Raw genomic sequence first — 12,634 nt, 5'->3', positions numbered from 1 at the left:
ATAACATAACGTATCATATTAATATAGCGCAACATAACGCAACAATGTAACAATGTATCGTATGAACAATGCAACATAACAGAACATAGTATCAACATCATGCAACAACGCAATGTAACATAACCTAACAAAGTAACAATGTATCGTATCAACCTAATGCAACATAACATATCGTATTAACATAACAAAACAAAGTACCATATCATATTAACACAACGTAACGCATCAACATAATGCAACATAACATATCGTATTAACATAAAGCAAAAAAGTACCATATCATTTTAACAATGCAACGCATGAACATAATGCAACATAACATAACGCAATGTATCATATCAACTTAACAGAACATAACGTATCGTATTAACATAACGCAACAATATTTTATCAACATAAATCAACAATGTAATGTAACTTATTATATCAACTTAACATCACATAATGTATCAACCGTGCAACATTGTAGCATATTGTATCAACATAACCCAACAATGTAATTGTATCAACAACTCAACACAACATATATAAGGACATTTGTTTTCATACAAAATAAGTTTGCAGGAATTTGTAAGAGTCAGCCACTTTTCAGAATGCAAAGCAACATAACGCAAAGTAGCAACATAACGCAACATAACATAAGGTATTGTATCAACATAATGCAACATAACGTATTATATTAACATAACGCAACATAATGCTATGTAACATAACTAAACGTAACATAACGTAACACAACATAAGGTAACAATGTAGAGTAACTTAACATAACGTAACAATGTAACATAACGTAACATAATTGTATCGTATTAAGATCTTATTGTATTAAGATAACACAACAAAGTAATGTATTGTATCAACATAACTCAACAACATAACGTAATGCATCAACATAATGCAACACAACGTATCATCATATCAACATAACAACATAACCTATCGTATTAACATAACGCAACAAAGTAACAAAGTAACGTAACACTTCATCAACATAACGCAACAATGTATCGTATCAACAGCAACAACACATAAGGACATTTACTTTTATACAAAATAAGTTGTACAAATTAACTACTTTTCATAATGCAAAGCAACGTAACGTATCAACATAACACAACATAACATATTGTCTCAACATAACACAACATGAAATTGCCATGTAACATAACCAAACCATAAGGTGACAATGTAACGTAACTTAACATAACGTAACAATGTATTGTATCAACATAATGCAACATAATGTATCGTATTAAGATAACGCAAACAAAGTAACGTATTGTATCTACATAACGCAACACACAATAACATAATGCATCATCATTATACAACAACGCAATGCATCATATCAACAAAACACAACATAACGCATTAACGCATCGTATTAACATAACGCAACAAAGTAACATAACACTTCATCAACATAACACAACAATGTAATTATCGTATCAACAACTCAACACACCATATACGGACATTTGTTTTCATACAAAATAAGTTGTATAAATTTGTATGAACTTTTCTGACACAACGTATAATAGTTACGTTTCCTAGTGAGATCAAAGCCTTTTAACTCTCCGTGAAAACGAGTTTGAAAATACCTTCGAATGCAAATCTATCTGAAATCATGAAATAAAAAAAATACAGAATCCTGCAAGACGAATTCCCAAACGCTTTTAAAACTCATGTACAAATGAATAACCTTAAATAACAACACATTAGATGTGACGCAGGGTCTGATTTCTCCTTGCATCAGTTAACATGTATGTAACAATCATTAAAATATCACACCCAGATTTCAGACCCTCTCTGACATCTTCAAAGCTGCACGTCTTAATCAGAGGACAATCACAAGGGAGCTTGAGTCTACAATTAAAGACAAAGAAGCAACAAAACAGCATGTGGAACAAGAGGCTAAAGCCGCTGCGTCTATACCCATTCTCTCACACACACAAAGACAGAGAGGGTGAGCTGAGGTCAGGGCCCCTCAGGGTAGCCCCGGGCAGCCTTTCATTAAAATACAAAATTTGCCTTTTATTCAGGGAACCCACAGTGTAATCTGCTTAACTAGAGGAGATCCAGCGAGGTAACGGGATTAGACATCAGTCTGGGCGGAGAGGAAACAGGAAGGAGAACAGCACAGAGGAAGGAGGAACAAAGATGGTGGTTTCACATGACATCACTGTACTCTGAAGATAAAACGATAGAGAGAATTTTTTCTATTATTTAAGATTTGACGAATCTGTCACTGCCGGATTTCTCTCGTCAGACCACTACTGCATCTCTTCATTGGGGATATCTGTTAAAGAGATGCTAACTTGAAGTTTAAAGCAAGTGCATGAAGAATAGTTCAGTGCTGTTCTTCCTTTCTTTTCTTCCTTCCTTCCTTACCTTTACTCTTTGCCTCTTTCCTTCCTTCATTCATTCTTTCTTCATTCCTTCATTCATTCATTCATCAAAGCAATTGCATGAAGAATAGTTCAGTACTGTTCTTCATTTCCTCACTTCCTTTCTTCATCTATTCATTCTTTCCTTTCTTCCCTTCATTCTTTGCCTCTCTTTCTTTTCCTTCCTTATTTCTTTCTTTCTTTCTTTCTTCCTTTCCTCCTTCCTTCATTCATTATTTTTGGCTTCGCCTCCTCCTTTCTTCCTTATTTCCTTTCTATCCTCGTTCACTCCAATATTTTTACCCTAATTCTTTTATTCATTCTCTTTCTTTCTTTCTTTCTTTCTTTCTTTCTTTCTCTTTATTTCCTTCCTTTCCTCCATTATTTTTTGCTTTGCTTCTTTCATTATTGCTTTCTTCCCTTCCTCCTTTCTTCCTTATTTTCTTTCTTTTCTCCTTCACTCCATTATTTTTTGCCTTCCTTCTTTCATTATTGCTTTTTTCCTATCCTTCCATCCTTATTTTTTCCTTTCTTCCTTTCCTTATTTCCTTTCTTCCTTCATTCATTATTTTGTCTTCCTTGTTTCATTCTTTCCTTCTTTATTTTCTTCTTTCCTTTCTTGATTGTTTCTTCTTTTTTCTATATTTCCTCTGCTTTCATTCTTTGCCTCATTCCTTTCATTGTTTTCTTTCCCTCACTTCTTCCTTCCTTTTCCTTCCTGCTTTAATTCTTTCCATCCCTCCTTATTTCTCTCTTTCATTCCTCCTTTCTTCATTCTTTCCTACATTCTTTCCTTCCTTCTTTTTTCTTTTTCTTTCCTTTATTCCTTTCTTCCTTCATTCATTCATTCCTTCCTTCCTTCCTTCTTTGCTCCATTTGTTCATTCATTCGTTCATTCATTCATTAATTCATTCTTTCCTTCCTTCATTCATTCATTCATTCTTTCTTTCCTTGCTCTATTCATTCTTTCCTTCCTTCATTTATTCTTTCTTACCTTGCTCCATTCATTCTTTCATTTCTTCATTCATTCATTTTTGCCTTCCTTATTTCATTCTTTCCTTCATTCTTTCCCTCCTTCTTTCATGTTATCCTTCGTTCATTCTTTCCTTCCTCCCATTTTCCTTCTTTTTGCCTCTTTCCTTCCTTCTTTCATTATTTCTTCAATTCCTTCACTCCTTCCTTCCTGCTTTTATTCTTTTCTTATTTCCTTTTCATTCCTTCCTTTATTCCTGCTTTAATTCTTTCCACCCCTCCTTCTCACCTTCCTTCTTTCCTTAATTAGTTTACACATTTCTTTCTTTCTTTCTCTTTCTATCTCTTTCTTTCTTTTCTTCTTTTTTTATTCCTTCATTCTATCCTTTATGCTTTCTTTTCTTTCCTCCTTTTTCCTTCTTTAATTTTTCCTTCCATCCTCTATTCAATCATTCTATTCTTTCTTCATTAACTAAATTTTGCCTTCATTCTTTCATTCTTTCCTTCCTTCATTCAATCTTTCCTTCCTGACATCTTTCATTTAGTCCATCCTTCTTTTATTCCTTCCTCTCTCCCCTTTTCCTTCTTTCTTTCACCTCTTTCCTTCCTTCTTTGATTATTTATTTAATTCCTTCATTCCTTCCTTCCTGCTTTTATTCTTTTCTTAATTCATTTTCATTCCTTCCTTTATTCCTGCTTTAATTATTTCCACTCCTCCTTCTTACTTTCCTTCTTTCCCTCATCCCATTTCCTTTCTTCCTACTTTCTTTCATACTTTCTTCCTTCCTTTTTCATTCCTTTCTTTATGCTTTCTTTTCTTTCCTTTTTCTTTCTTTAATTTTTTTTTCTTTTTTCCTTTATTCCTTCCTTCCTTCATTTTTACCTCTATTTCCAACCTTCCTCCTTTCTTTATTTCTTTCTTTCTTCCCTCCATCATTCATTCATTGTTTCCTTCCCTTTCTCCCTTCCTTCCTTGTTTCCATCCCTTTATTCCTTCATTGTTTCCTTCATTCCTTCCCTCCTTCTATCCATTCATTGTTTCCTTCCCTTTCTTCTTTCCTTTATTTCCATCATTCATTCACTCATTCCTCTTTTCTTTTCTTCTTTCCAGCAATTACACTAAAAGAGCTGCACCAAACAATGATAGCAATGATTAATCTATCTTTAATTAAGAAAGTGAAGGCTGACAACAAACTATCTTTTCTTTCTGTTTGATCTGTTTTGCAATATTTTTAGTAGACACTTTTTTTTCTATTTTGGTACTTCTCTGATATTATATATATAGTTTTTTTCTTTCATATTTATTTACAGGTTTCTGTATCCATATTTGTTTATATATTCATATATGTATGTTTGTTGGTGTACATATATAATTTATATTTTTTTTTATTTCTGTTTCATATTGTTATCAACCATGCTATACAGATTGAGCCAAGTCAAGGTTGAGGAAGTCTGCTATTACCATTGTTGATAACCATGTTTATTAAAAACACAATAAGGTTTAAGTCACAAAAAAAAAAAAGAAAGTGAAGGCTGGAATGGTAAATCTGGTTTAGTAAAATATGATAGCATCATGTATAAAAATAATCAGTGCTTTTAAATATTTAAATACATACCATAGAAAAAAAATCATATATTTATTATTTACAGACAAACTCTATTGTGCTTTAACGAATACTATGGTGTCTATATATTATTATTTTGTTCTTCTAGTACTAATCTAATATTTTCAATATTAAAAAAAAAGGAACCAACCCATTAACTTCAGCCCACAAACACTTTTGATTCACTAAACTCCCACTCATTCTCTTATCACTCAACTCTGTCTGGGTGATTAATGGCATATTGATCAGCGTCTGCATGTGATTAATGAAGAATGCATCTCAGCAACATATCACCTTCTATTGAGCGCCATTACCGCCCGCACAGATCACCATCATTCCACCACTAGATTGGGTTGAGGATAAACTAATGTTCCCTAATAATGTTCACCCACCCAAAGTCTGACTGCTGAAGGCGGAGTCAATAACTGCTCGTCTTCATTTCATTGGATACTGATGACGAGCTGTCGGAATTGATGAACCGTCCCAGTGAGTTTAACCTCAGATACAAAGACTCAAATCAAACTATATTCAGAAATGTTATCATCAGAAAAATCGATGCTTCATGAGAATAATAATAATTAAAAATAGATTCTGCTATCATCTCTTGGCTGGAAAAAATAGGCATGAATTAGTATATGATTGTGTCTTAATGTGACCCTATACACTAATATACCAAGTGGCATCCTGTCTACGTGTCTTCCTTCCTTCCTTCCTTTATTCGTTCCATTCATCCATCCTTACTTCCATTATTCAATCATTCTATCATTCCAACCATCCATCCATTAATTCATCCATCTTTCCTTCGATCGTTCTGTCTTTCTTCATTCCTTCCATTCATCCATCCATCATTAATTTATTTAATAATTTCATACATCCATCCATCTTTCCTTCCTTTTTTTCTTTCTTCTTTCCTTCCATCCATCCATATTTTCTTCCATCATTCATTCCTTTCTTCATTTTATCATTCCATCCATCAATCCTTCCTTCTATCCATTAATTCATCCATCCATCCATCCTTCATTCCTATCTTCCTTCCATTCATCCATCCATACATCCTTCCTTCCTTTCTTTATTCCGTACATTTATCCATCATTCCTTCCATCCTTACTTCCATTTTTCAATCAGTCTATAATTCCATCCACCCATCCTTCCATTCATTCATCCATCCATCTTTCAGTCTTTCTTTCTTTTTCTTTTTCTCTTTCTTCACTTCTTCCATTATTCATCCATCATTCATTACTTTTATCATTCTATCATTCCATACATCTATCCTTCCTTCCATCCACCCTTCCTTCCTTTTTCTTTCTTTCTTCTTTCCTTCCATTCATCCATCCATCCATATTTCCATCATTCATTCCTTTTATGATTCTATCATTTCATACATCTATCAATCCATCCATCCATCCTTCTCTTTATTTCTTTTTCTTTCTTCCATCCATCTTTCCATCATTCATTCCTTTCATCATTAAATCCATCCATTTTCCTTCCTTTCTTCCATCTATTAATTCATCCATCCATCGTTCATTCTTTTCTTCCTTCCATTCATCCATCCTTCCATTCATCATTCATTTCATCATTCTATCATTCCATCCATTCATTCATCCACCTTTTCTGCTATCAACTAATCCATCCATTCTTTATTTTTCTTTCTTTCTTCCTTCATTCCTTCTATCCTTCCTACCATCATTCATTCCTTTCATCATTCTTTCAGTCCATCCATCTTTCTTTCTTTCTTCCTTCCTTCCATCTATGTATCAATTCATCCATTCATTCTTCCTTCCATCATTCATTCCTTTTTATATTCTGTCATTCATTGCATTCATTCATCTATCCATCATTCATTCCTTCCCTTCCACCTTCTTTATTTCATCCTTTCCTTCCTTTTATTATTTCATGCTTTCCTTCCTTCCCATTTCATTCTTTCCTTCATTTTTTTCTTTCCTTTTTTCCTTTCTTTTTCCCTTCCTTCCTTATTACCTTCCTCTTTTCCTTCATTCATTGCCTCTTTTCTTCCTTTCTTCCTTCCTTCATTCCATCATTTCTTCATTTCTTATTGCCTTCTTTCTTTAAAATCTCAACTTTAAAATGCTGATCAAGGAAAAAAGTAAAGAAAGAAAAGTAAAGAACATATGTCTATCCTTTTTTAATATGTTTACATATGGATGACATACACTTCCTGAAGTGATCAACATTTTTCATAGACACAGAAAATTCTCCATTAATAAATACTAATGTAATTTTAGCTGACTTGTTTTCTATATCATGTGAAACCACCTTTATTATGAAGGAATCTGTCATGCAGGTTGTTTAATAAACAGAGTGACTCCTGCTTAAACTTACCACCACATTAATAAAAGGGGGGGCCCAGTGAACATGACGGACCCCCTGAAAGACAGAGAAACTGTAAAGCTGACAACAGTAGAAGAGAGCCCAACATTTGTGCTCTCATCCAATGAGTGCAACCACAATTGAAACACAGATATAAAGCCACATTAATAAAATCCTATAGAGGTTTATTCCAAATACAGTATATCCCAAGCAATGTAAAGCAAGAACAAAGAAATTTTCACAGTATGTCCTTTACTTTTTATGTGGTCTAACTCTTAAATTCAATGATCAGATGTTGTCACATAATATCCAGTATAATATTTTTGATCATTTATTAATAATTTTAGTATACACTACACTACCTGACAAAAGTCTTGTCACTGATCCCATTTGTAAGAGCAACAAATAATAACTTGACTTCTAGTTGATCATTTGGAAAAGTGGCAGAAGGTAGATTTATTTCTGATGAATCATCTGTTGATCAGCATCCCAATCATCACAAATACTGCAGAAGACCTTCTGGAACCCACATGGACCCAAGATTCTCATAGAAATCAGTCAAGTTTGGTGAAGGATAAATCATGGTTTGGGGTTACATTCAGTATGGGGGCATGCGAGAGATCTGCAGAGTGGATGGCAACATCAACAGCCTGAGGTATCAAGACAATTGTGCTGTCCATTACATTACAAACCACAGGAGAGGGCAAATTCTTCAGCGGGATAGTGCTCCTTCTCATACTTTAGCCTCCATATCAAAGTTCGTGAAAGCAAAGAAGGTCAAGGTGCTTCAGAATTGGCCAGCCCAGTCACCAGATATGAACATTATTGAGCATTTCTGGGGTAAGATGAAGGAGGAGGCATTGAAGGTGAATCCAAAGAATCTTGATGAACTCTGGGAGTCCTGCAGGAACGCTTTCTTTGCCATTCCAGATGACTTTATTAATAAGTGATTTGAGTCATTGCAGCGATGTATGGATGCAATCCTCCAAGCTCATGGGAGTCATACACAATATTCATTCTTTTTTCACTGCACCATAACTTTATTTAAATACTGTACATTATTTCTGTTAAGTGACAAGACTTTTGTCTAAGCAAAGTCAGATCTTACAGTCCTAATTAAATAATTAATAATCAAGACATGATCATATTTTATTTTGGTAAAAATAAGCGTAATCTAGAGGCCTTTGCCTTTCATATAAGCCACTTCTGATACCAAATGATCAACTAGAAGTCAAGTTACTTCTGTTGTTCCTAAAACATGGATAGGCAACAAGACTTTTGTCAGGTAGTCTATACATTAAGACAAAAATAGTTGATTTGTCAGTAATATTTTTCTTAATGTTTCTGAAAGCCGTCTCACCAGAGTTGCATTTATTTGCTGAAAACTACTGTAAAAACGGGGATATTATAATATATTTCTAATCAAAGTAATTGTTTTGTCATCAAATATATTTCTGTTGTAATTTCCTCCTGTTATGTTAATGCTGAAGTTTCAGTATCATTACTCCAGTCACAGATTCGATGATTTTATATTCAGAAAAAAAAACATTTCTAATTATTATCATCATCATCATGTTGTGCATTCAAAAGAACATCATTTCCAATTTAAGCACCTGAAATGAAAAATATCAGTCGCCCAAATCTTACTGACCCCAAACAGCATTGAACACACTCAGGCTTGCTGTATTTTAGCTTGAAAGTTTGAGCTATTTTAGTTTGGGAAAGCTCATAAATCTCTCAATAACTGAAAGAAAAAAAAAAAGTATAACACCACATGCCCTATCCAGAACAAACAGAAAAGATTATTCAGGAAGAAAAGCCTGAGGTGTTAAAAAGAAACAGAGTGCATGCAGAGATTTAAGATTCCTTTATTTTAAAGAAAGAAAACTTCAGTCATACAGAAAGGAAGCAAGCAGACATAAAGAATGAGGTGTTCCATTAATAAAGCAGTGAAAAGAGTAAATGACCATACATGCATGTGCACAGTGTTAGTAGTACAAAAGCAGGAAGCATGAAAAAGTGCTCTATAATGAAGTCAAGCAAAAACAAGGAAAGGAACAATCATCGTTGTGGCAAAAGAAAATGAATGAATACAATGATTTAATTTCAAGGACTTCCTCCTCAAATGTCCATGATAACACGACAATCCCTTCCACGGCAACTCATATCTAGCTGACCCCAATGTAGAAGTTTTATTCTGGCCGAATGTGCTATTTGGATCTGTTAACTATGAGATTTTAATATTTAAAGTGCCCTAATTATTATTGTTTTAGATTTTACCTTTAATAATGCATGTAAAAAGTAAAAGGTGTGCAAAGCAAACATCACAGGCAATGAATATACTGTACAGTGCTGTTAACAAGTGTTTACCCCTTTATTATTACATGAAAATAACCAGATAAAATGCAAAACAGCATTTTTTAAATGCTAATTTCATTTATTACGAGAAAAAGCCTGTCTAGATCAGTCTGGGAACTATGTGTAAAAGTAAGTGCCCTTCTTCTGGTTTAATCAAAATTAATAATAATGAATTTTGCTTTCTGTAAAGCTACAGCACACGCAGGGCATATTATAGCCAAACCTGTTCAATCAAGAAATTACTTTTATAGTGTGACAAATATACAAAAATTATTACACGAAAATAACCAGAATAGATGCAAAATGACCTTTTTGATGATGATTTCATTTACTACGAGGAAAAAAGCTGTGCAGATCTGTCTGGGCCCTGTGTGAAAAAGTAAGTGCCCCCTTCTTGGTTTCCTTGATTTCCTTAATTTTTTTATAAAAAGGCTGCCCAGCTCTTTTGTGAAAAAGTAATCCCCCCTCCTGGTTAAATCAAGAATGAAATGTGATGAATCTTATTTTCTGTAAGCTAAAGCGCACATAGGTCGAATTATAGCTAAACCTGTTGAATCAAGAAATTATCAATAGTGTGACAATTATGCAAAAATCATTACACAAAAAATAACGAGAATAAATGCAAAACGTTTTTTTAAATGATGATTTCATTTACTACGAGGAAAAAAGCTGTGCAGACCTGTCTGGGCCCTGTGTAAGTGCCCCCCTTTTGGTTTAATGGATATTAATAATGATGAATTGTGTTTTCTGTAAAGCTAAAGCACACACATGTCAGACAAATATTGTGTGACAAATATGCAAAAATTATTACACGAAAATGACCAGAATAGACGCAAAGCAGCCTTTTTAAAATGATGATTTCATTTATGGCAAGAAAAAGGCTGCCCAGATACGTGAAAAAGTAATTGCCTCACTCCTGGTTAAATCAAGAATTTAAATATGATGAATTTTGTTTTCTGTAAAGCTAAAACACATGCAGGTCGAATTATAGCCAAACCTGTTGAATCAAGAAATGACTTTAACAGTGTATCAAATAGGCAAATATGATTATACAAAAATAACCAGAGTACATGAAAAACAGCCTTTTTAAATGATGGTTTCATTTATTACGAGAAAAAGGCTGTCCAGATCTGTCTGGGAACTATGTGAAAAAGTAAGTGCCCCCCTCCTGGTTTAATCACGATTAATAATGATGAATTTTGTTAAAGCTAAAGCACACGCAGGTCGGTATGTAGCCAGACCTGTTGAATCAAGAAATTACTTTAATCGTGTGACAAATATGCCAAGAAATTCAAAATAAAAAAATATATCAGAGAAAATGCTTGCAGAGCGCTGCACTGTATATTTCCAGTCTGTTGATACACTAAAATTGTAGTTGGGGTCTGGAAGAGTTTGGTCTGTGTTGTCAATAAGCTGTTGTTTTCTATGTCCACCTCTAACGTACTTCCAAAGGATGAGGACTTGATACAATGAAATCAACATCAGTTTTCCATATGACTGTGTTTACAAGTGTTGAGGAAGTCAATTAAAGAATTAAAATGTAACAGGAGGGCTGGTAAATTAGACTTTAACGGTTTAAATTAGGTCTACACTGTCAAAAAATGCTGGGTTCCACACACAATTAGTGCTGAAGAAATTAAGCTAACTTCTAAGTATTTGCAGATTTAAGTAGATTGAACATAAAACAATTAGGTTGTCCTCAAAAAACCTCAAGAATCATGTTATTTCAGCCCATTTTAAATAAGTAGGTTGAACAAACAGCAAACGCCTTTCTTTAAGTGTATGCAAATATAAACTTTAGGCAAATTTATAATCACATATCATTATACAGCTTCTCTTGTGGTCTAATTCATAGGATATGAAATTCAGATATGGTCATGGATGTTTGGTTTTAGCTGATTAAAACAGATTGATTAATCAGAGTAGAGCAGACTTTGAGCAGGGTTTACAGAGACTGTATCCTTAAAACAACCATTTCAGAAAATGCGATAATCGATATTAAGAAAGACGTGTTTTCTGACCTTAAATTAATTAATCCAATAGTAATCGCACACCTTCGAAATAGCACAAAAGGGTCCCACACTGGGGCTGCACGATATTGGAAAAATCTAATAATGCGATTTTTTTTATGCAATAAATATTGTAATATGAATACAGTTTCATAAGATACATAAATATACAGATGTAATAAGGCAAAATTAAGAGTTTTCCCTTAAAACAAGCAGAAGTATCTGCCAGTGGGGTAAGTTAAATAATCTTGATATGATTTGCACTAGAAACAAGAGAAAAATTCTATAAACACTGTAACAAAATATCTGTTAATGAACAATTTTGTCACTCACAAGTGTTTTCTGTTTATTTATGGGTGTGAATTGCATTATGGGATGTTGATCTCTGCTCTGTCGACTTTTAATGTTAAAATTCAACTCTACAGTTTAACAAAGTGACTTTTATTGACATTTTCGTAATATTTTAAACTATTAAAAATACTTTAAACTATTAAAAGTTATCAGAAAAGTCACTTTTTCAAACTTTTCAAGGTTAAAAGTGGTTGGAAGAAAGATTAAGACCCCATAATGCAATTCAAATGTATAATTAAACAAGCAAAAATAGAAAAATAAAAAAAAAAAATAAAAAAAAAAACATAATAAAAAACATAATAAAAACATAATTATAACATAATAAAAAAAAAATAAATAAAAAAAATCAAATCACAAAATATGGAAATGACCACGAATTATGGATATTTTTTAGTGTAAGAAAAACATTTGCGATGTGACTATTGCGGATGCACACATTGCAAGATATCGATGCTGAAAAATATATATCTCACACCTCTCCTTCTTCAAATTCAGATTTAAATCTCAGCATAAAGAGGATAATAAAACCTTTTCTTCTACCATTTCAAGTCACCCGAGAGCCTGTGATGGCTATAGCGGTGATGCCGGTGGCCAGAAGATAAAGACCCGGGTTCGGAGACCCTGC

The 12,634-nt window shown here is 33.4% G+C and overlaps 1 protein-coding gene across 1 annotated transcript in view; it reads right to left on the bottom strand.

The window, feature by feature from the left end:
- pard3ba (par-3 family cell polarity regulator beta a) overlaps window positions 1-12,634 on the bottom strand; it is a 278,096-nt gene that overhangs the window by 113,226 nt on the left and 152,236 nt on the right.

Source organism: Danio aesculapii, chromosome 1, assembly GCF_903798145.1.
Source record: "Danio aesculapii chromosome 1, fDanAes4.1, whole genome shotgun sequence".
Lineage (NCBI taxonomy): Eukaryota > Metazoa > Chordata > Actinopteri > Cypriniformes > Danionidae > Danio > Danio aesculapii.
The sequence above is the reverse complement of the archived record's forward strand: the minus strand, read 5'-3'. Positions and strand labels throughout refer to the sequence as shown.